Source organism: Hyperolius riggenbachi, chromosome 5 (genome assembly GCF_040937935.1).
Source record: "Hyperolius riggenbachi isolate aHypRig1 chromosome 5, aHypRig1.pri, whole genome shotgun sequence".
Classification (NCBI taxonomy): domain Eukaryota; kingdom Metazoa; phylum Chordata; class Amphibia; order Anura; family Hyperoliidae; genus Hyperolius; species Hyperolius riggenbachi.
In genome coordinates, this window is record NC_090650.1 from 426,346,104 (window position 1) to 426,369,569 (window position 23,466).

General features: G+C 47.0%; 1 long non-coding RNA gene across 1 annotated transcript in view; it reads left to right on the plus strand.

Annotated features, from left to right (window-relative positions):
• The first annotated feature begins 433 nt into the window (after positions 1–433).
• Positions 434–23,466, plus strand: part of LOC137517890 (uncharacterized) — a 34,083-nt gene continuing 11,050 nt past the window's right edge. Inside the window, exons 1-2 of the long non-coding RNA XR_011020707.1 lie at positions 434–571; positions 862–1,038. This is a non-coding gene — a long non-coding RNA (uncharacterized lncRNA). The remainder of the gene's footprint in view (positions 572–861; positions 1,039–23,466) is intronic.

The window sequence follows — 23,466 nt, forward strand, 5'->3', positions numbered from 1 at the left end:
CACTCATAAGCTGGACCTTTAACTCTGGAAGCAGTGCCTGATTGATTAGTCAATGTTGCAAATGCCACAATGGACAAATTGATCACCTATTCCATCACTGATGATATCAATCACTGATACTAAAATAATTAGAAAAACTTGAAGTACCTTATTTCTTAAAATGGCATTATGGCGAACAATTGTAAAATTTCAAATATGTACAAGCATATACACATAAGAAGTACGTTTTTTTTCCAGAGTAACATGCGCCATAAATTACTTTTCTCCTATATTGCTGTCACTTACAGTAGGTAGTAGAAATCTGATAGAAGCGACAGGTATTGGACTAGTCCATCTCTTCATGGGACGATTCTCTGGGATTTATTTATTTTCCAACGCACTTAGTGAATGGCAGTTGCTCCGTCCAACTGCCAAAAAAACTGTGTAGTGAGCAGGGAAGCTGGATAGCATCATTGTTTAAATCCTTTTTAGGGAATATATTTATAAAGAGTAAAAGCCTTGATGAGAATCCCATATCAAGAGATGGACTAGTCCAAAACCTGTCACTTCTGTCAGATTTCTACTACCTACTGTAAGTGACGGCAACATAAGAGAAAAGTAATTTATGGCTCATTTTACTCTGGAAAAAATGTACTTCTTATTTGTCTATATTTGCACATATTTTAAATTATACAATTTTTCGTCATAGTGCCCCTTTAAGTCCAGCACAGAAAATATTAGCCTAACTTTAAGTACTTACGTTGTCACACAGACCCCAGCCACCGTGATTTAAATAAATGAGCAGTCACCGTCATCTCACGTTAATGAAATTTAATTAGCAGGATCTCCATGCATAATATGTATATTTTCACTCTCTTACAGGCCGACTGAAATTATGGGCTGTTTGCTGATTGTAATAATTGGGCCCAAGAAGGTATTTAATATATTTTGCTAGAACCAGCCATCTGCCGCGGCAAGACAGCGAGATATTTTACAAGAAGCGTAAATCCTCTGTATAAACAATTCAATTCCCTCCGTGGGGGACTGCTGTAAGTCTTGGTAAGTACTGATAATCTCAGGCATCTAAAGAGAACATCGTGCTCGCTGACGCTGGAAGAGAACGCCGCAGAAAGTCGGGTAATTGGTTAATGGCTGGTGTAGCGGTGGTGGGGGGAGGGGGCACTGGGGAACTTCTTGCTCAGAAAGTGTTTGATGTGTTTCTTAAAACAAATGAAGGTGAGTTAGAACTCCCCATTGCATCACGCCCTGAAGCGTGCCATCTGGACACGGTATACCAAGAAATGTAAACATACTTGACGAGCCTCTTATTTTTCTTGGAAGAAATTCAACCTTAAAGAAATTCGACCCAGATAAATATATAATTTCGGCCTTGAAATGTGAAGCAAGCAATTTGGCCCGCCTGCTAGAGTCTGGGTGTCACCATAGGCACCAATTGAAATATTGGCATTGAGGGGTAATTTGGTTGCCCGTGGCGCCCTAAAAAAAGCAGCGGTGGCACCAAAAAAATTACGTTTTCTTTTTCTTGTGGCATGGGTCGGCAATTGGCAGGGTTAAGTTTAGGTGGAGGGTGGGGTTTATGGTCAGGCATCCGGTAGGTAGTTTGTGCATGGGTGGGGGTTCAGGGTTAGGTCTCAGGTAGGAAGTCTGTGCCAGGAAGGGGGGGGGAGTGTTTAAGGTTAGGCATCAGGTAGGAAGTTTGTGCGCGGGGGTGGGGGGGGGGGGTTAGGGTTAGGCATCTGGGGGGAGGGTACTGTGTGAGAGTAAGGTTAGGTTTAGGGATGGCCTGAAATGCCCATTTCCGATTCTGCGGAAATTCTGATTTCCGCCAATGCAAATTTCTGATTTACGTTTTTCCGGTTTCTGATTTTCCATATTTTTGATTTTCCAATTAATTTTTTGCATCAGAGAATGCAGAAAAAAAAATGACCCAAAAAATGGGAAATCGGAAACTTGAAAATCAGAAAAACAAAATCTTGTGATTGGTATAAAATCACCGCCATAATCAGATTTTTTCAGAAAAATTCTGCATTCTCTGATTGGTTCAATGCATCGGAGTTCTAGGATTGGTTCAATGCATCGGAGTTCTGGGATTGGTTCAATGCATCGGAGTTCTGGTTGGTTCAATGCATCGGAGTTCTGGGATTGGTTCAATGCATCGGAGTTCTGGGATTGGTTCAATTCATCGGAGTTCTGGGATTGGTTCAACGCATCGGAGTTCTGGGATTGGGCTAAAAGTACCGAGTTGCTGTAAATCGGATTTTTTTTTTCATATACGCCTTAAAATAAGTAGTTGTGGCCAGCCTCCTTATTATAAACAGGAAAGTCTTTCTCATAAAGACTACTTTTGTCCATTTAAAGCCCAACTAAATCCAAAATTAAGCAAGGCGAGAGCCTATTCAAGTGAAAGGATGACTATCGCGAACAAGTAAAAAAATTAAAATACATACATATAAGAGGTGTCTTTGTCCCAGAGTACAATGCACTGTACATTACTTTTTTCCTATGTTGTTGTCACTTACAGAAGGTAGCCAAAGTCTGGAGGCTGTGACTTGAACTAGTCCATCTCTTCACGGACTGGGTGTGTACATTGCCTTACTTTGGCTATCACAAGGTCGCACCCGATTGACCCTCCGCTTATCACACTCAAAGAGGATAGTGTGGAAGCTGCAATGAATTGCTGGGTGGCTCGTAAAAAAGGCTTAAAGGAAAAAATGAGTTTTACTCACCTGGGGCTTCTACCAGCCCCCTGCAGCTGTCCGGTGCCCACGTAGACTCGCTCCGATGCTCCTGGCTAGTGTTGGGCGAACAGTGTTCGCCACTGTTCGGGTTCTGCAGAACATCACCCTGTTCGGGTGATGTTCGAGTTCGGCCGAACACCTGACGGTGCTCGGCCAAACCGTTCGGCCATATGGCCGAACTAAGAGCGCATGGCCGAACGTTCCCCGAACGTTCGGCTAGCGCTGTGATTGGCCGAACGGGTCACGTGGTTCGGACCCGAACGCGCTCTGATTGGCCGAACGGTCACGTGGTTCGGGTAAATAAATACCCGAACCACGTCATATCTCCGCCATTTGTCTGTGGGTTTAGCTTTGGGTAGGCAGGCAGGGTAGTTCGCGCTCCAGCCACGCTAGCCAGGGTCCCCCCTGTCATTGTGTCACTGCTGGGAACAGTAGTACACCGCTTGCTCAGCCACACTATATAGCATTCTGTTTACTGCCACTCTGTGTACCTCGCTCAGCCACACTATATAGCATTCTGTTTACTGCCACTCTGTGTCTGCTGGGAATAGTAGTACACCGCTTGCTCAGCCACACTATATAGCATTCTGTTTACTGCCACTCTGTGTACCTCGCTCAGCCACACTATATAGCATTCTGTTTACTGCCACTCTGTGTCTGCTGGGAATAGTGGTACACCGCTCGCTCAGCCACACTATATAGCATTCTGTTCACTGTTCTGTGTCTGCTTGGAATAGTGGTACACCGCTCGCTCAGCCACACTATATAGCATTCTGTTTACTGTTCTGTGTCTGCTGGGAATAGTGGTACACCGCTCGCTCAGCCACACTATATAGCATTCTGTTTACTGTTCTGTGTCTGCTGGGAATAGTGGTACACCGCTCGCTCAGCCACACTATATAGCATTCTGTGCACTGTTCTGTGTCTGCTGGGAATAGTGGTACACCGCTCGCTCAGCCACACTATATAGCATTCTGTTCACTGTTCTGTGTCTGCTGGGAATAGTGGTACACCGCTCGCTCAGCCACACTATATAGCATTCTGTTTACTGTTCTGTGTCTGCTGGGAATAGTGGTACACCGCTCGCTCATCCACACTATATAGCATTCTGTTCACTGTTCTGTGTCTGCTGGGAATAGTGGTACACCGCCCGCTCAGCCACACTATATAGCATTCTGTTCACTGTTCTGTGTCTGCTGGGAATAGTGGTACACCGCTCGCTCAGCCACACTATATAGCATTCTGTTCACTGTTCTGTGTCTGCTGGGAACAGTAGTACACCGCTCGCTCAGCCAGAGTATATAGCATTGTGTTTACTGCCACTCTGTGTACACCGCTCAGCCAGACTATATACCATTGTTTACTGACACTCTGTGTACACCGCTCAGCCAGACTATATACCATTGTTTACTGACACTCTGTGTACACCGCTCAGCCAGACTATATACCATTGTTTACTGCCACTCTGATTCTGCTGGGAACAGTAGTACACTGCTCGCTCAGCCAGACTATATAGCATTGTGTTTACTGCCACTCTGTGTACACCGCTCAGCCAGACTATATACCATTGTTTACTGACACTCTGTGTACACCGCTCAGCCAGACTATATACCATTGTTTACTGAAACTCTGTGTACACCGCTCAGCCAGACTATATACCATTGTTTACTGCCACTCTGATTCTGCTGGGAACAGTAGTACACCGCTCGCTCAGCCAGACTATATACCATTGTTTACTGACACTATATAGCAGACTATATAGCATTGTGTGTACACCGCTCAGCCAGACTATATACCATTGTTTACTGACACTCTGTGTACACCGCTCAGCCAGACTATATACCATTGTTTACTGCCACTCTGATTCTGCTGGGAACAGTAGTACACCGCTCGCTCAGCCAGACTATATACCATTGTTTACTGACACTCTGTGTACACCGCTCAGCCAGACTATATACCATTGTTTACTGCCACTCTGATTCTGCTGGGAACAGTAGTACACCGCTCGCTCAGCCAGACTATATACCATTGTTTACTGACACTATATAGCAGACTATATAGCATTGTGTGTACACCGCTCAGCCAGACTATATACCATTGTTTACTGACACTCTGTGTACACCGCTCAGCCAGACTATATACCATTGTTTACTGCCACTCTGATTCTGCTGGGAACAGTAGTACACCGCTCGCTCAGCCAGACTATATACCATTGTTTACTGACACTCTGTGTACACCGCTCAGCCAGACTATATACCATTGTTTACTGCCACTCTGATTCTGCTGGGAACAGTAGTACACCGCTCGCTCAGCCAGACTATATAGCATTGTGTTTACTGCCACTCTGTGTACACCGCTCAGCCACACTATATAGCATTGCGTACTCTGCCAGTCAGTGTGTATATTGCTGGGATCAGTAATACTCCACTCACCGTCAACCACTATATGAGCTCAACATGAGTTCCCCAGAGACCTCCGCTGTGAGCAGCACTCCCAACAACAGCAACAGCCAACGCCCCACGCAAGCTATAACATCCACCCCAGCAGCCAGTGGTCAGCAGCAGCCCTCCCCGGAGGAGAACGTTGTGTCCATCAGTCCGTCGCCAGAGCGATTAATGAGGGCTGCCATTGAGGAGATGATGGGGCCTGATGTGGAGGAGGAGGTCTGGCTCAGGCCAGCATCCCAAGTTAATGTTGAGGACGATGAGGGGTCTGTGTCTGGGGATGTTGGGGTGGCAGAGGTGGTGGGTGGGTCAGACTCAGGAGAAGAGTTGTATGATGAGGATGATGATCGGGACCATCTGTATGTGCCTCAGAGTCCGACCCCGGAAAACATGTTGTATCGTGTGTTTAGGTACTAAAATCTGCGTTCCCTCCCAGTAGTGTTGGGCGAACAGTGTTTGCCACTGTTCGGGTTCTGCAGAACATCACCCTGTTCGGGGTGACTATATAGCAGACTATATAGCATTGTGTTTAATGCCACTCTGTGTACACGGCTCAGCCACACTATATAGCATTGTGTTTACTTCCACTCTGTGTCTGCTGGGAACAGTAGTACACCGCTCACCCGCCACTGTATAGCATTGTGCTCTGTGTCACTGCTGACAATAGTGGTACACCGCTCACCCACCACTGTATAGCATTTCTGTGCTGCCACTGTACTGCTGCCAGTCAGCGTGTACTTTAAGGATAAGTGAAATGAGGAAGAAATCCGGTGAAAGAGGGAGGGGCAAGGGAAGAGGTGTTTCCCCTGACGGTTCACGTACAGGCCACAGGGGAGCACCCAAGAAAACCCACTCAATACTGCCCATGTTGTCCAGGACAACAACCCTCACAGATCCAAAAGAACAGGACCAGATAATTACTTGGATGACCTCTCAAGCGTCCAGCAGTGGGTTAAGCAGCACCAGCACATCACGCACGAGGTCCGAGTCCTCAGCCAGTTAAAGTCTGGGCTTTCTTTGAAGACTGCACTGAGGATGTTACCATGGCGATTTGCAAGGTGTGCAAGACCCGCCTGAGCAGGGGGAAAAGTATTAACAACCTCTCCACCACCAGCATGAGCCGCCACATTCTATCCAAACATCCCACTCTGTGGGCAAACGCGGCAGGACAGGGTACCACCAGCAACACTGCCTCCCTTGGGTTCACCAGACTCACCACCAGACCCGCCTCAGCAGCAGCAGTAGCCCAGCCATTGCGTGGTTCACAACATTCACAAACATCAGACGATGCTGACACTGTCACTTTCCGGACTAGTGCTCTTGAGGTCTCCCAGTGTTCATCAAACACAACAACCAACAGCCCTTCGGTGTGCAGCGCTACGGTTGAGTTGTCTGTCTCTGAGATGTTTGAGCACAAGAGGAAATTGCCAGCAAATGACCCCCGGGCCGTGGCAGTAACAGCCAGCCAGCATAGCCAAGCTTCTGGCCTGCGAAATGCTGCCATATCGAGTGGTGGAGACAAACAGCTTCAAGGGCATGATGTCAGTGGCCATCCCACGTTACGTTGTTCCCAGCCGCTACCACTTTGCGCGCTCTGCAGTGCCTGAGTTGCATGAGCACGTGGTCAGCTAAATAACCCGAAGCTTGAAGAATGCCGTTGCCTGCAAGGTTCACCTCACCACTGACACCTGGACGAGTGCGTTCGGCCAGGGTCGATACATCTCCCTTACCGCGCACTGGGTGAACCTTGTGGAGCCTGGCAGCGATTCCTCACCTGCTACGGCGCGGGTGTTGCCCACGCCGCAAACAGCTGGATAACAACAGCAGCACCTACCTCTCTGACTCCTTCTCCTCCAACGCATCTCAAAGCTGTACCTCATCCGGAAATGCTAACCCAGCACCAGCAGCAGTAGGATCGTGGAAGCAGTGCAGCACAGCTGTTGGCATGCGTCAGCAAGCGTTGCTGAAGCTGATCTGCCTTGGGGATAAGCAGCACACAGGGGAGGAAATTTGGAGGGGAATAAAGGAACAGACGGATTTGTGGCTGGCACCGCTGGACCTGAAACCGGGCATGAAGCTAGACACCTGGCACGAACTGGCAATGTACGCAATAGAGGTGCTGGCTTGCCCGGCAGCCAGCGTTATGTCGGAACGCTGTTTCAGTGCTGCCGGAGGCATCATCACAGATCGGCGTATCCGCCTCTCCACAGAAAATGCAGACCGTCTGACTCAAATTAAAATGAATCAATCCTGGATTGGAAACGACTACGCAACACTCCTGGACCCCAACCAAGTAACATGACCGATGAACATCTGGGATGGTTTAGCGTTTCCGGTCCCTGTTTATTGAACCTCTCATCTGTATTACATTTATGACTGCATGGCGGCAAAAAGCATTGCTGCTATATCCGCACGCTTTTTGTCCTCATGCAAGGCCTGGGTTGTTGTGTCTCACAAAGCGTGGCCTTCTCCTCCTGCGCCTCCTCCTGTTCCATCACGTGTGCTGCTGCTGCTGCTGCTGCTGCTGCTGGGTTACCGTTGCCGGTCCCTGTTTATGGAACCTCTTATCTTTATTACATTTATGACTACATGGCGGTACAAAGCATGCTATCCGCACGCTTTTTGTCCTCATGCAAGGCCTGGGTTGTTGTGTCTCACAAAGCGTGGCCTTCTCCTCCTGCGCCTCCTCCTGTTCCATCACGTGTGCTGCTGCTGCTGCTGCTGCTGCTGGGTTACCGTTGCCGGTCCCTGTTTATGGAACCTCTTATCTTTATTACATTTATGACTACATGGCGGTACAAAGCATGCTATCCGCACGCTTTTTGTCCTCATGCAAGGCCTGGGTTGTTGTGTCTCACAAAGCGTGGCCTTCTCCTCCTGCGCCTCCTCCTGTTCCATCACGTGTGCTGCTGCTGCTGCTGCTGCTGGGTTAGCGTTGCCGCGTGGTCCCTGTTTATTGAACCTCTTATCTTTATTACATTTATGACTACATGGCGGTACAAAGCATGCTATCCGCACGCTTTTTGTCCTCATGCAAGGCCTGGGTTGTTGTGTCTCACAAAGCGTGGCCTTCTCCTCCTGCGCCTCCTCCTGTTCCATCACGTGTGCTGCTGCTGGGTTAGCGTTGCCGCGTGGTCCCTGTTTATTGAACCACTTATCTTTATTACATTTATGACTGCATGGTGGTACAAAGCATGCTATCCGCACGCTTCTTGTCCTCATGCAAGGCCTGGGTTGTTGTGTCTCAAAGCGTGGCCTTCTCCTCCTGCGCCACCCTCCTCCTGTTCCATCACGTGTGCTGCTGCTGGGTTAGCATTACCGGTCCCTTTTCCTGGAACCTCTTATATGTATTACATTTATGACTGCATGCCGACAAAAAGCATGTTACCTGTGCAAAGAAAACAGACATTTCCCGCATTTAAAAGACAGTTTTCCCTTTGAAACTTTAAAATCGATTTTCTCAAAAACTATAAGCTCTTTTTGCTAAATTTTTTTTCCTCTTGTACCCACTCCCAAGGTGCACATACCCTGTAAATTTGGGGTATGTAGCATGTAAGGAGGCTTTACAAACCACAAAAGTTCGGGTCCCCATTGACGTCCATTATGTTCGGAGTTCGGGTCGAACACCCGAACATCGCGGCCATGTTCGGCCTGTTCGGCCCGAACCCGAACATCTAGATGTTCGCCCAACACTACTCCTGGCCCCGCCGGTAGCCACTTCCGGTTTCGGCAACAGACCCGACAGGCCTGGGAACACGAGTGATTCTTTGCATTCCTGGACGCAATAGCAGTATACAGGGTGCTATTGCATCCAGGAACGAGATGAATCACTTGCGTTCCCGGCCTGTTGGCTCTTGTCACCGAAACGGAAGTGGCTGCCGGCGGGGTCAGGAGCATCGATAGCGATTCTACGTGGGCACCGGACAGCTGCAGGGGGGTGGTAGAAGCCCCAGGTGAGTAAAACTAATTTTTTCACGTTGACTTAAGTGACCCTTTAAACCTGAAACAGGGGGCTGTAGCCACCAAACAGTTTCCTTTTTATGCTACAAATGTAACTTTCAATGAAGAAATGAAGAATTTTCTTTTTATAAGGATCATGCTGGATACTCTTTGTTGGGACACTGACTGACCCTATGGTACTTGGATAATGTACTGGTTAAAGGATTACTGTAGGGGGCTATGGAGAAAAAGAGTTGAACTTACCCAGGGCTTCTAATGGTCCCCCACAGACGTCCTGTGCCCGTGCAGCCATTCACCGATGCTCCAGTCCCTGCCTCCGGTTCACTTCTGGAATTTGAGACTATTAAGTCGAAAAACCATTGCACCTTCATGGCCGCATCCTGACGTCACCAGGAGCATTCTGCACAGGTGCAGACCGTACTACAGATCACCTGCGCAGTATGCTTCCGGTGACGTCAGTGGGAGCGAGGAAGCTGCCATGCAAGCATAGTGTTTTTTCAACTTTAAAGAAGTGAACCGGCAACAGGGACCAGAGCATCGGCAAGTGGCTGTGCAGGCACAGGATGTGTGTGGGGGTAAATTAGAATCCCCAGGTAAGTTCAACTCTTTTTTCCCCATAGCCCCGTAGAGTACCCCTTTAAGGGCTCTGCCTCTGACACAGAAGACCAGGGTTTGAAACTTGGGTTTTCCTGTTCAGTAAGTCAGCTACTATTCTGCAAGGAGACCTTGGGCTAGACACCCTAACAGAGCTCCTGCCTACTGAGCTCGCCCACACCTTCCTCCATCGCAGAATAGGCAAATAAGCAAGATGAATACAGGTGCCCTTTAATTTACCCAGACACAGGTCAATAGCAACTGATCACCAATGTGAACATCCTAAGATGCTGCCTGCTGCTCCAAGTGTATTTGCAAAGCAGCAGCTGAGTATGTAAAGCAATGGCCTGCAAGAAAATACACAAATAATGATATGGAAAATTGACCTTATCGAGCTAGAGCACCGTCACCCCCAGGTCCAATGGGCAGTACAGACCTCACATGTATCGTACCCTTAAAGATCTTCTTCTCCAAATACACTTGGAGCAGCAGGCAGCATCTTAGTATTTTCACATTAGTGATCAATTACTATTTTTATATACTTATCGATGTTTGGCACTCTGTATGAACATATATATTTATGGATTTTCATATCTTTATACCCCCTTTGGCCAATTAGGCAGCACATTTGTTTTTAATTTTTGGGATAAGTCCTTAAAGAGACTCTGTAACATTAAAAAGATCCCCTGGGGGGTGCTCACCTCGGGTGGGGGAAGCCTCCGGATCCTAATGAGGCTTCCCACGCCGTCCTCCGTCCCTCAGGGGTCTCGCTGCAGCCCTCCGTGGAGTCCGGGCAGCGGTGACGTCAATATTTACCTTCCTGGCTCCTGCGCAGGCGCTCTGACGGCTGTCGGCTCCGAACTACACGGAAATACCCGATCGCCGTCGGATCTGCTCTACTGCGCAGGCGCAAGTTTCCGGCGCCTGCGCAGTAGAGCGGACCCGAATGAGATCGGGTATTTCCGTGTAGTTCGGAATGGAAAGCCGCCACAGCGCCCCCACTGGAGCCAGCAAAGGTAAATATTGAACTGACAGTCGGCACAGTCGCCGGCTGTTCGGAGGGCTGCGGCGAGACCCCCGTGGGACAGAGGACGGCGTGGGAAGCCTCATTAGGATCCGGAGGCTTCCCCCACCCGAGGTGAGTACCCCCCAGGGGATCTTTTTAATGTTACAGAGTCTCTTTAAAGATAACCTGTACTGAGTAAAAAATATTTAAAATAAAGACATGAGGTAGTTTCAAATGAACATTGCATAGTTACCTTGCCATCAGTTCCTCTCAGAAGCTCACCATTTTCTTCTTACAGTGATCCCTTCCAGTTCTGACAATATTTTTTCAGATCTGAAATATATCAGTTGCTGTCAGTAAAATATCAGTTGCTGTCAGTTATAGCCGAGAGGAAAACTGATGTACCAGGCAATGTCCATGGTTCCCTATGGCTCAAGTGGGCGATGTTACAGTTTAACTGTGTGCTGACCAGAAAGCTGTTATGGGGTAATAGCCATTTTCAAAATGGAGGACGGAAAATTCCCTTGATCACAGTGAAAAAACTGGACGCAGGACAGGAGAAAGACACTGAAAAGTAGACTACATGGAAGGTAAGTATGACTTGTGTATGCTTATTTTGACTCTTAATTTTCAGTTCAGGTTTTCTTTAAATAAATCATTATATATTTTACATTTGTGTGCAGTTGTTGTATTTAGACCATGGACTACTTTCTTGTTGTTTAATAGTGTTTATGATTTGGTCCAGAGATTCGGATTTTGTAGTGCTCTGTCTTTTTGTAGTACATTACAGGTCAATAGCAATACTATCCTGCAAACTACAGATGATTCACCAAGCAAAAATTAATCAAGGCGCAGCAGCTTTTGCACTGCCTTGGGCCATTCAATCTTGATCTACAACTCTGCTGGTGATACTAATAGAAATGACCAATGAGATAGATGTTTATTTTTCTGGCTTACATGTAAATTGAATGCAAAGAAAGAAATTGGCTGCTTATCTTCTAACAAACACATGTCACTGGTCATAGTACAGAATCACAGGCTACTGCAAGCCCTTGGAAGCCAGTCAGGAAACAAGGATCTGCACTGGTTGAGGGCTTATTCACACTAAGGGCGTTTTCAAGTTTTTGTAAGCGCCGGCAATTTTCTAAAGTGCTTGTGCAATGATTCCCTATAAGGGAGTTCACATCTGAGCGGTTCGTTTCCAAGCCGCTCAGCAAAGCGCTGCCTGTACCATTTTCTGAGTGTTTTTGCTCAATGGAAGGTACAGGGAAATCGCAAAGCACTTGAAAAAGTAATTTGTATAGCAATTTCCTGAGCGCTTTCATAAATAAATATATTGTATTGATTCATTTCCGGGTGAAAGAGTTCACTTCCTGACTTAAGTCAGGAAGTGAAAAAACAAATCGCTCTGCAAAAGCGCAGAGAAAAAAAATCTTCATAAATCGCTCAGCACTTGTGATAGCGCTGGCGATTTATGATGTGAACAAAGTCTTAGTGGAGGTCATGTCTAGGATCTAGTGAGAAGGGCGTTCGCCCTTCCTTAGACAATGTTGACTACCTCAGTTTTATGAAAAACTAGCTGATTGCCCGGCGTTGCCCGGGAATATATTTGGCTGGTGTCGGCTCCACCCACTTTTTCTAACCCTAACAATTAATCAATTACCAAGTTTGTGAGCTTTGTGGTCTTTGGCATCAATAATTTGTATTGAAATGAAAAAATCTGATGGGTTGTTTGTGGCTCCACCCCCTTTTCTGAATTTGAACCCCAGTCACCCAATGACCAACTGTACCAGGTTCGAGGCCTCTGCCATTAACAGTGCAAGAATGGTAGCAATTAAATATTCCACTTGAAAAGCAATAGGTGAAGCTTTATACACTATTGTAGGCTCCACCCACTTTTCTGAATATTAATCCCATTCACTGAGTGAGCAACTGTGCAAAGTTTAAGAACCCTCCAATTAACAGTGTAAGAATGGCTGCAGTTTACATTTTCCCAGTGAAATTTGTATTTGTCTCCACCCACTGATGACCCGGCATTGCCCGGGTATGTATTTGACAGGTGTTGGTTCCGCCCACTTCTTCTAACCCTAACGCACAAACACTCAATGACCAAGTTTGTGAGCTTTGGGGTCTTTAGCATCAATAATTTGTATATTCCCATAGAAATTAAACAAATCAGATTGGCTGTTTGTGGCTCTGCCCCTCTCTAGCATTTGAACCCCAGTCACCCAATGACCAACTGTAGCAGGTTTGAGGCATCTGCTATTACCAGTGTAAAAATGGCAGCAATTTAAATATTCCCCTTGAAAATCGACAGGTGAATTTTGATTGGCTATGATATGCTCCACCCACCCATATTAATCTCAGTCACCCAGTGACCATCTGGGCAACGTTTGGGAACCCTGCCATTAACAGTGTAAGAATGGCTGCAGTCTACATTTTCCCAGTGAAATTTGGTTTTGGCTCTGCCTTCTTTTTGTCACCTGGACATACAGTCACTCAATGACCAAGTTTCTGAGCTTTGGGGTCCTTGGCATCAATAATTTGTATTTTCCAAGAAATGAAACTGTTTGTGGCTCTGTCCCCTTTTCTGAATTTGAACCCCAATGACTAACTGTACCAGGTTTGAGGCTTGTGCCGTTAACAGTGCAAGAATGGCAGCAATTTTAATATTCCCCTTGAAAATCAACAGGTGATTTTGATTGGCTTTTTAGGCTCTATCCACTGTTATGAATATTAATCCCAGTCACCCAGTAACCAATTGTGCAAAGTTTGAGAACCCTGCCATTAACAGTGTAAGAAGGGCTGCAGTTTACAATTTCCCAGAAAATCTGTTTTTGACTCCACCTACTTTTTGTAACCTTGACACACAGTCGACCAAGTTTGTGAGCTTTTGGGTTCCAGGCATCAAAATTGTGTGAATGGAAGCAGTTTATCAAAAAAAAAAAGCAAATCTGATTGGATTTTTGTTGCTCCACCCCTTTAGTGAATTTGAACCACAGTCACTTGATGATCGACTGTAGCAGGTTTGAGGCCTCTGCCATTAACAGTGTAAGAATGACAGCAGTTTCAATATTCCCCTTGAAAATCAATAGGTGAATTTTGATTGGCTCTTGTAGGCTCGACCTACTTTTCCATATATTAATCCTAGTCCCCCAGTGACCAACTGTGTCAAGTTTGAGATCCCTGCCATTAACAGTGTAAGAATCGCTGCAATTTATATTTTGCTATGTAAAAAGTTGTTTTTGGCTCTGCCCACTAACCTTGACATACAGTCACTCACTGACCAAGTTTATGAGCTTTGTGGTCTTTGGCATCAATAAGTTGCATGTTACCATTGAAATTAAACAAATCTGATTGGCTGTTTTTGGCCCACTCCCTTTTCAGAATTTAAACCCCAGTCTCCCAGTGACTGACTGTACCAGATTTGAGGCCTCTGCCATTAAGAGTGTGTGAATAGCAGCAATGTAATTATTCCCCTTGAAAATCAAAAGGTGAATTTTGATTGGCTGTTGTAGGCTACACCAGAGCCGGGACATGGTCCTCCAGCACCCAAGGCTGAGACACCAAAGTGCGCCCCTCCATCCCTGCCACCCCAGCCGTCACACACTGATTGCTATTAGACTAAGAGGTGCCACAGGTCCTACAACCTCCCCAACACCTTAATATCTAGTTATCTGGCTTCCAGTCACTGCCATGTATCCCCTTTTCTTATTTCTTTCTGCTTCAAACACAATTAGGAATGACAGCTGAATGAATTCTGCGCCCCCTCCTACACTGCGCCCTGAGGCTGGAGCCTCTCCAGCCTATGCCTCGGCCCGGCCCTGGGCTACACCCACTTTCCTGAATATTAGTCCCAGTCACCCAGTGGCAAACTGTGTCAAGTTTGAGAACCCTGCCAATAACAGAATGGCTGAAATCAATTTAAAAAATCTGATTGGCTGTTTGTGGCTCCACCCACTTTAGTGAATTTGGACCCCAGTCACCCAATAACTGACTGTGTCAGGTTTGAGACCTCTGCCATTAAAGGATACCACAGCTGAATAAACAGATAACTCCAGTGTGTGGGGGGTCAAAAGTACATACTGTGACCTCCTCCTGCCCCCTCCGTCTGCCGCTGTTCGTGCACTATTCATGCTGGTGTCCCGGCGACTTGCTTGACCCTTGACCTGAACATATTTCTTCCCTCTTTACTTCTGGCCGGCGCATAGCTTTCGGCTCAGAAGCACGCTGTCCTCTCTGTCTAATCTGGGCTGCGTGTGCGCTCCATTACACCAAGCGTCACATGATTAGCATGTGACGCTTGGTGTATTGGAACACACACGCAGCCCAGATTAGACGGAGTAAAATGTAATGTAGATGTTCCCCCTTGAAAATCAATAGGTACATTTTGATTGGCTGTTTTTAGGCTCCACCCACATTTCTGAATATTAATCCCAGTCACCGAGTGGCCAATTGTGTCAAGTTTGGGAACCCTGCCATGTAAAAAATTAAGTTGTTGGCGCCGCACAATTTTTCTAACCTTGACATACAGTCACTCTATCAAGTTTATCAGCTTTGGGGTCCTTGGTATCAATACTTTGTATATTCCCATTGAAAATAAAACAAATCTGTTTGGCTGTTTGTGGCTCCGCCCCCTTTCTGAATTTGAACCCTAATCATCCAGTGACCGACTGTACCAGGTTTGAGGCATCTGCTATTAACAGTATAAGAATGGTAGCAGCTTAAATATTCCCTTTGAAAATCGAAAGGTGAATTTCTATTGGCTGTTGTAGGCTCCACCTACCTTCCAAATTCTTAATATCATTCACCCAGTGACCAACTGTGCAAAGTTTGAGAACCCTGACATTAACGGTGTAAGAATGCCTACAGTTTATATTTTCCCAGTGACATTTGTTTTTGGCTCCGCCCACTTTTTGTAACCTGGACACACAGTCACTCACTGACCAAGTTTGTGAGCTTTCAGGTTCCTGGCATCAAAAATGTGTGAATGGAAGCAGTTTATCCACCAAGGAAATCTGATTGGCTGTTTGTGGCCCCGCCCCTTTAGTGAATTTGGACCCCAGTTTCCCAAAGACACACTGTAGGAAGTTTGAAGCCTCTGCCATTAACAGTGTAAGAATGGCAGCAGTTTAAATATCCCCCTTGAAAATCAATAGATGAATTTTGATTGGCTTTTTTAGGCTCAACCCACTTTCTTGAATCTTAATCGCATTCACCCAGTGACCAAGTGTGGCAAGTTCGAGAACCTTGCGATTAACAGTCTAAGAATGGCTGCAGTTTACATTTTCCCATTTAAAATGAATAGCTGCAATTTGATTGGCTGTTTTATGCTCCGCCCACTTTTCCTGGATTTGTAACCTCGGTCACCACACACACACACACACACACACACACACACGCACACGCACACGCACACGCACACGCACACGCACACGCGCACACGCGCACACGCGCACACGCGCACACGCGCACACGCGCACACGCACACAGACACACACAGACACACACAGACACACACACAGACACACACACACAGACACACACACACAGACACACACAGACACACACACACAGACACACACACACAGACACACACACACACAGACACACACACAGACACACACACACACACAGACACACACACACACAGACACACACACACACAGACACACACACACACAGACACACACACACACAGACACACACAGACACACACACACACACACACACAGACACAGACACACACACACACACACACACGATTTTATATATATAGATGAACAAGGCTCGGATTGGCCAGAACTTCTACACCCCGTGTGCAGAGTGCACTAATTATTTAGTAATTGCTGCAAGCGATAGCAATAGCTGGCAGCTGAATTACGTCCCTGAGTCCATGGTGGCCGGTAAGGGGGAATAGTAAGATAGTAAGTAACAGCGCCATGAATTTTGCAGGAGCAGGATTAGACGATTATCGGCTTTTCCCAGCGCACACAAACTTCCTGGCGCCTTAATTACATGAATGATCTTTAACCACTTAACGACCAGCTAACGCCCATAGGCGTCGGCAGGTCTTAAGTGGTTTACCATGGAAACGGCCGCTCGAGCGGCCTTTTTCATGTCGGTTGACGGAGGGTGTCTCCGTGAACAGCCGGAGAGCCGCCAATTGCGGGTCGCCGGCAAAATGTAAACACGCGGGGAAGAAATCCCCGCTGTTTACATCATACGGTGCTGCTACGCAGCAGCGCCGTAAGGCAGATCGGCGATCCCCGGCCTCTGATTGGCCGGGGATCGCCGGCATATGATAGGCTGAAGCCTATCCTACAATGTGCAGGACGGATATCCGTACTGCGCCGCTCAGAGGGAAAGGGAGAGGGAGGGAGAGGGACGGAGAGCCGAAAACGCTGCGGAGGGGGGCTTTGAAGAACCCCCACCCGCAAAGCGCAGCAAGCCGGCGGCGATCAGACACCCCCAGCAGGACATCCCCCTAGTGGGGAAAAAAGGGGGTAAGTCTGATCGCCCTAGCATAATCCTGATTTGTGCTGCGGGCTGGAGAGTCCACGCAGCACAGATCAGGCAAACCACCCCTGGTCCTTAAGTGGTTAAAGGATACCTTAGCCCTAATTAAAATTTAAAAATAATGCCGTGTGTGTGTGTGTGTGTGTGTGGGGGGGGGGGGGGGGGGGGGTGCGTATAGGCCCACCCCACCTCACGTGGCCTTGTGCCTGCCTCAATTTGCTTGCTGTTCCTCTCGTTATCCTGGTCGGAGCCCTTTACCCTGGACATACTGCACTGTGCATGAGCAGCCTGCAAAATTCCCTGCGGTCACAGGTTCCAGAGCTTTGGAGGGCTCCAACTACTAACCTTCCCTTTCTCTGATGCCAGGGACAATACTCCAGACCCTTGTTTTTCGTGGCTACACTTATTATGGGTGTGAAGGACATGATGATCACCCTTGTTTTATGACCCTTGGGTAGGGATGCTCATTCGGATTCCGCGGAAATGCAATTTCCACATTTCCGCATCAGAATGTGGAAATCGGGAACACAAGTGCGGTAGGCGGATTTTCGCGGATTTTCACAAGGATCTGTTTAATAAACCCTTGGTGTGTCTAGGTCTTATAGGGGCTTTGCTATTAACCACTAAAGTTGGCGGATTTTTACTGTAATGTAAAATGCAGAAAATCTGCATTATCCGATATGCGGTAATTTTAAGCGAATCAGAAGACTCGGAATGTATAAACCAATCAGAGAATAGGGATTTAGGTGGAAATTTCAGCATTCTCTGATTGGCTTATTCATTCCGAGTCTTCTGATTCGCTTAAAATTACCGCGTATCGCATAATGTGGATTTTCTGCATTTTACATTACAGTGAAAATCCGACATTTTTTTTAGCGGTTAATAGCAAACCCCTCATAAGTCCTAGAAACACCAAATGTTAAGGATTTATTAAACAGAATCTTGTGAACAAGATGAAAAAAAAGGTTTAAAAAAACCTTATAGTTTTTGAGAAAATCGATGTTAAAGTCGACAGAAATTTCCACGATTTCCGGCGGAAATCCACAATCTGAATGTGGAAATTGGTAGCGGAAAGCGGAATGGGTAGCAGTAGCGGTAATTGGCAGTGGCAGAATGAGGATTTTCCGCTATATCGGAAATTGGCATTTCCAACCATCCCTGCCCTTGGGAGATGGGCCCCCAGGCCATGAAGGGCATTAAGGGGAGGCAAGGGAAGGGGTGTAAGTATTGGGTGGGCATCAAAGTTTCACTCTGGGGCCCCCAGGAGTTCTTGCGGGTTAGGTCCTGACCAGGTCACATGCCTCATAAGTGTGTGTGTGAGGCTTAGTGTAGAGGCAGGACAACCAGGCAATTTGTACTATCCAAAAGGAAATTTGTACTTCTTACCGCCCAAGGCCGACTATTACCAGCCGCCCCAACCGAAACCGTATCATACCACCTCTCTCCACACACACACACACCCAAAAATGTTTGGGCCGCTGGTGTCCACTATTGCGGCTAGTGCCGAGGTCTCCATGGCAACGTGAAGTGAATCAATCAAGTCACACGGGGGAACTGGTCAATCAAGCGATCTACAGGTGATGGGCGTGGTGGGAGCCGTCCACCACACACACATAGTCAAAAGTGGCACACAATTGGACATTGGGTGGGGTCAGCAACACGTAAAAGTGAGTCCTGTACCCACTGCTGTCTCCAGGGTAACAGCGCTGGCCAATCAATAATTAAGAAATGGGTACTGTGAGAGGCTGCTTTCTGTATTCTGTACTATTTGCTGATGCTGCCCCTGGTCCTTTCATCCCCCACGCCAAGTGCGTGAGACCCGGCCTTCTGTAACTGCCTGCAGCTGCTGCTATGTCATTGGACAAGGTCTGGCTTTTTGCTAGTCACACACTGTTCACAAACGTTTGGTTAACGGACTGCAGCTGCCTGTAGCACTGCACAGGCAGATGCCAGCTGGTACTAATAGTGCAGTTATCCTGACTAGTGATGGGCGAACAGTGTTCGCCACTGTTCGGGTTCGCCCGGATTTTGGCCTGTTCAGGTTCGGTTCGGCACCCCCCGAACACCTCATGGTGTTCGGGAGGGTGCTTGGGCACGCTGCCCAAACCCGAACAGGCCTTCTTTGTTCGGCCGAACACAGCCGTGTCCGGCCGAACATAGCCCCCTATAGGGTCCCAGCATAAAGGGAGAGCATGCCCCGAGCGCGGGGTGGGGGGGGGTTGGGGCATGCTCTCCTTTTATGCTGGGACCCTATAGGGGCCCCAAAGGGACATGTTCGGGTTGGGTTTGGGGTCCGGCTCGAACATGCCGAACATCAGGGGCATGTTCGGCCGAACCACACCGAACCCGAACATCCAGATGTTCGCCCAACACTAATCCTGACCCCTTTCATTTGTTTGGACACTTGCAAATAATGCCCACTGTCTGCAGGCTGCCCCTTGTTTATCTGGTGCCCTAGGACATGGCCTATGTGGCCTTGCCAGAAATCCAGCCATGCTTCTACTTACATAACAGATGTATTGCACTGTCCACATTATGATTCCTGTGAATTTTATAAAGGAAACGCAGAAAATCCTATTCTAGGCAGTGGCCATCTTGCCAAGCTAATGCTGACATCATATCCTCCCTGACTCTTGTTTTCCCCCCTCCCTTCTCTTGCTCATTGTGTATTCATTAGCTGCCCTCCTCCCAGAGTCTTCAGACACTCTCACTGAGGTGTATACTAACAGCTGCACTGTCTTTTTTATTTACACATCCAATCACTGAGTCACCTCAGCCTTGCTTGTAAACACAAGTAATCAGAGGGTTTTTCTGATAAGAAGCTAGGCAGGGAAATAGATGGAAGAGGAGGAATATATTATAGATAAAAAGAACTCCCAGCATTCGACTTTTTGGCACTGTTTGGCACTAGGGCCAGTGCTCCTAAAGTATGTGATAACTCCAAACCATAACAGCAGAAAAAGTTTTGAATGCAGGATTAGCATTTTTATCACTTAATACACTCAGATAGAGTTGAGCTGAAATTTTCGTAATTTCGCATTACTAAAATTACGCATGCGAAATTTGCGATTACGATGCGAAATTACAGTAGCGTAATTGCCATTAAAATCGTAATTGAAAATACCGTAAGCGTAATTTTCAACGCGTAATTTCGCGTTTCGTTCATGCCGTAATTTCGCATTAAACGCTACCGTAATTTCACGTTAAACCGTAACGCTCCGTATAATATAAAAAAGCCGCCGACTTTAAGTGTTAATAGCAAAGCCCCCTTAAATGCTAAGAGCCTCAAATTTGGAGAATATATTAAGGAGATCAGGAGGAATAAGAGGAAACATTTTTTTTTCAAAAAGACCTTATAGTTTTTGAGAAAATCGATGTTAAAGTTTCAAAGGAAAAATGTAAACATTTAAAAACCCGCCGACTTTAACGGTTAATAGCAAAGCCTGCTTAAAGTTTAGGAACACCAAATTCCCAGGGTATATTAAGGGGATCAGTGGGAATAAGAGGAAAACATTTTTTTTCAAAAAGACCTTATAGTTTTTGAGAAAATCGATTTTTAAGTTTCAAGGGCGAAAATGTCTTTTAAATGCAGAAAATGTCAGTTTTTTTTTGCACAGGTAACAATAGTGTATTATTTTCATAGATTCCCCCAAGTGGGAAGAGTTTTACTTACTTCGTTCTGAGTGTGGGAAATATAAAAAAAAAACGACGTGGGGCCCCCCCTCCCAGACCTCTTTAACCCCTTGTCCCCCATGCAGGCTGGGATAGCCAGAATGCGGAGCACCGGCCGCGTGGGGCTCCGCACCCTGACTATACCAGCCCACATGGTCCATGGATTGGGGGGTCTCGGAAGGGGAGGGGCAGCCAAGCTTTCCCCTCCCCCTCCGAGCCCTTGTCCAATCCAAGGACAAGGGGCTCTTCTCCACCTCCGATGGGCGGTGGAGGTGGAGGCCGCGATTTCCTGGGGGGGAGGTTCATGGTGGAATCTGGGAGTCCCCTTTAAAAAGAGGTCCCCCAGATGCCCACCCCCCCTCCCAGGAGAAATGTGTATAGAGGTAGTTGTACCCCTTACCCATTTCCTTTAAGAGTTAAAAGTAAATAAACACACAAACACTTAGAAAAAGTATTTTAATTGAACAAAAAACATAACCACGAAAAAAGTCCTTTAATATTCTTAATTAACCATTAATACTTACCTGTCCCTTTAAATAAATGATCCCTCGAAATAGCCTCGGAAATGTTCTATCAGTTACAATGTAACAAAGTTATTACAATGTAACAACTTTGTTACATTGTAACTACGCCGCACCCGACGTCACTCGCCGCCGCCGCATACGCGTCTGCGCAGCACACATTCCCGACAGAGCTCTGAGCTATATAGCTCAGAGCTCTGAGAAGCATCTTTGTATTTTGGCTCCAAGGAGCCCCATTGGTCCTTAGCAGACCAATGGGGTTCCTTCAAATCAAAAGGAACCCCATTGGTCTGCTAAGGACCAATGGGGCTCCTTGGAGCCCAAATACAAAGATGCTTCTCAGAGCTCTGAGCTATATAGCTCAGAGCTCTGTCGGGTCCGTGCAGGACGCTAAGTCCCCGCAGCTCCCGCTGTCCACCCCGCCCACATCTGTCACCCACATGTCACTCACATGTGAGTGACATGTGGGTGACATGTGGGAGAGGCGGGGTGGACAGCGGGAGCTGCGGGGACTTAGCGTCCTGCACGGACCCGACAGAGCTCTGAGCTATAATATGTCACATGTGAGTGACATGTGGGTGACATGTGGGGGAGGCGGGGTGGACAGCGGGAGCTGCGGGGACTTAGCGTCCTGCACGACCCGACAGAGCTCTGAGCTATATAGCTCAGAGCTCTGAGAAGCATCTTTGTATTTGGGCTCCAAGGAGCCCCATTGGTCCTTAGCAGACCAATGGGGTTCCTTTTGATTTGAAGGAACCCCATTGGTCTGCTAAGGACCAATGGGGCTCCTTGGAGCCAAAATACAAAGATGCTTCTCAGAGCTCTGAGCTATATAGCTCAGAGCTCTGTCGGGAATGTGTGCTGCGCAGACGCGTATGCGGCGGCGGCGAGTGACGTCGGGTGCGGCGTAGTTACAATGTAACAAAGTTGTTACATTGTAATAACTTTGTTACATTGTAACTGATAGAACATTTCCGAGGCTATTTCGAGGGATCATTTTTTTAAAGGGACAGGTAAGTATTAATGGTTAATTAAGAATATTAAAGGACTTTTTTCGTGGTTATGTTTTTTGTTCAATTAAAATACTTTTTCTAAGTGTTTGTGTGTTTATTTACTTTTAACTCTTAAAGGAAATGGGTAAGGGGTACAACTACCTCTATACTCATTTCTCCTGGGAGGGGGGGGGGTGGGCATCTGGGGGACCCCTTTTTAAAGGGGACTCCCAGATTCCACCATGAACCTCCCCCCCACGAAATCGCGGCCTCCACCTCCACCGCCCATCGGAGGTGGAGAAGAGCCCCTTGTCCTTGGATTGGACAAGGGCTCGGAGGGGGAGGGGAAAGCTTGGCTGCCCCTCCCCTTCCGAGACCCCCCAATCCATGGACCATGCGGGCTGGTATAGTCAGGGTGCGGAGCCCCACGCGGCCGGTGCTCCGCATTCTGGCTATCCCAGCCTGCATGGGGGACAAGGGGTTAAAGAGGTCTGGGAGGGGGGACCCCACGTCGTTTTTTTTTTTATATTTCCCACACTCAGAACGAAGTAAGTAAAACTCTTCCCACTTGGGGGAATCTATGAAAATAATACACTATTGTTACCTGTGCAAAAAAAACTGACATTTTCTGCATTTAAAAGACATTTTCGCCCTTGAAACTTAAAAATCGATTTTCTCAAAAACTATAAGGTCTTTTTGAAAAAAAAAATTTTCCTCTTATTCCCACTGTTCCCCTTAATATACCCTGGGAATTTGGTGTTCCTAAACTTTAAGCAGGCTTTGCTATTAACCGTTAAAGTCGGCGGGTTTTTAAATGTTTACATTTTTCCTTTGAAACTTTAACATCGATTTTCTCAAAAACTATAAGGTCTTTTTGAAAAAAAAATGTTTCCTCTTATTCCTCCTGATCTCCTTAATATATTCTCCAAATTTGAGGCTCTTAGCATTTAAGGGGGCTTTGCTATTAACCCTTAAAGTCGGCGGCTACCTAACATTGATACATGCGTCAACTTTTCCACT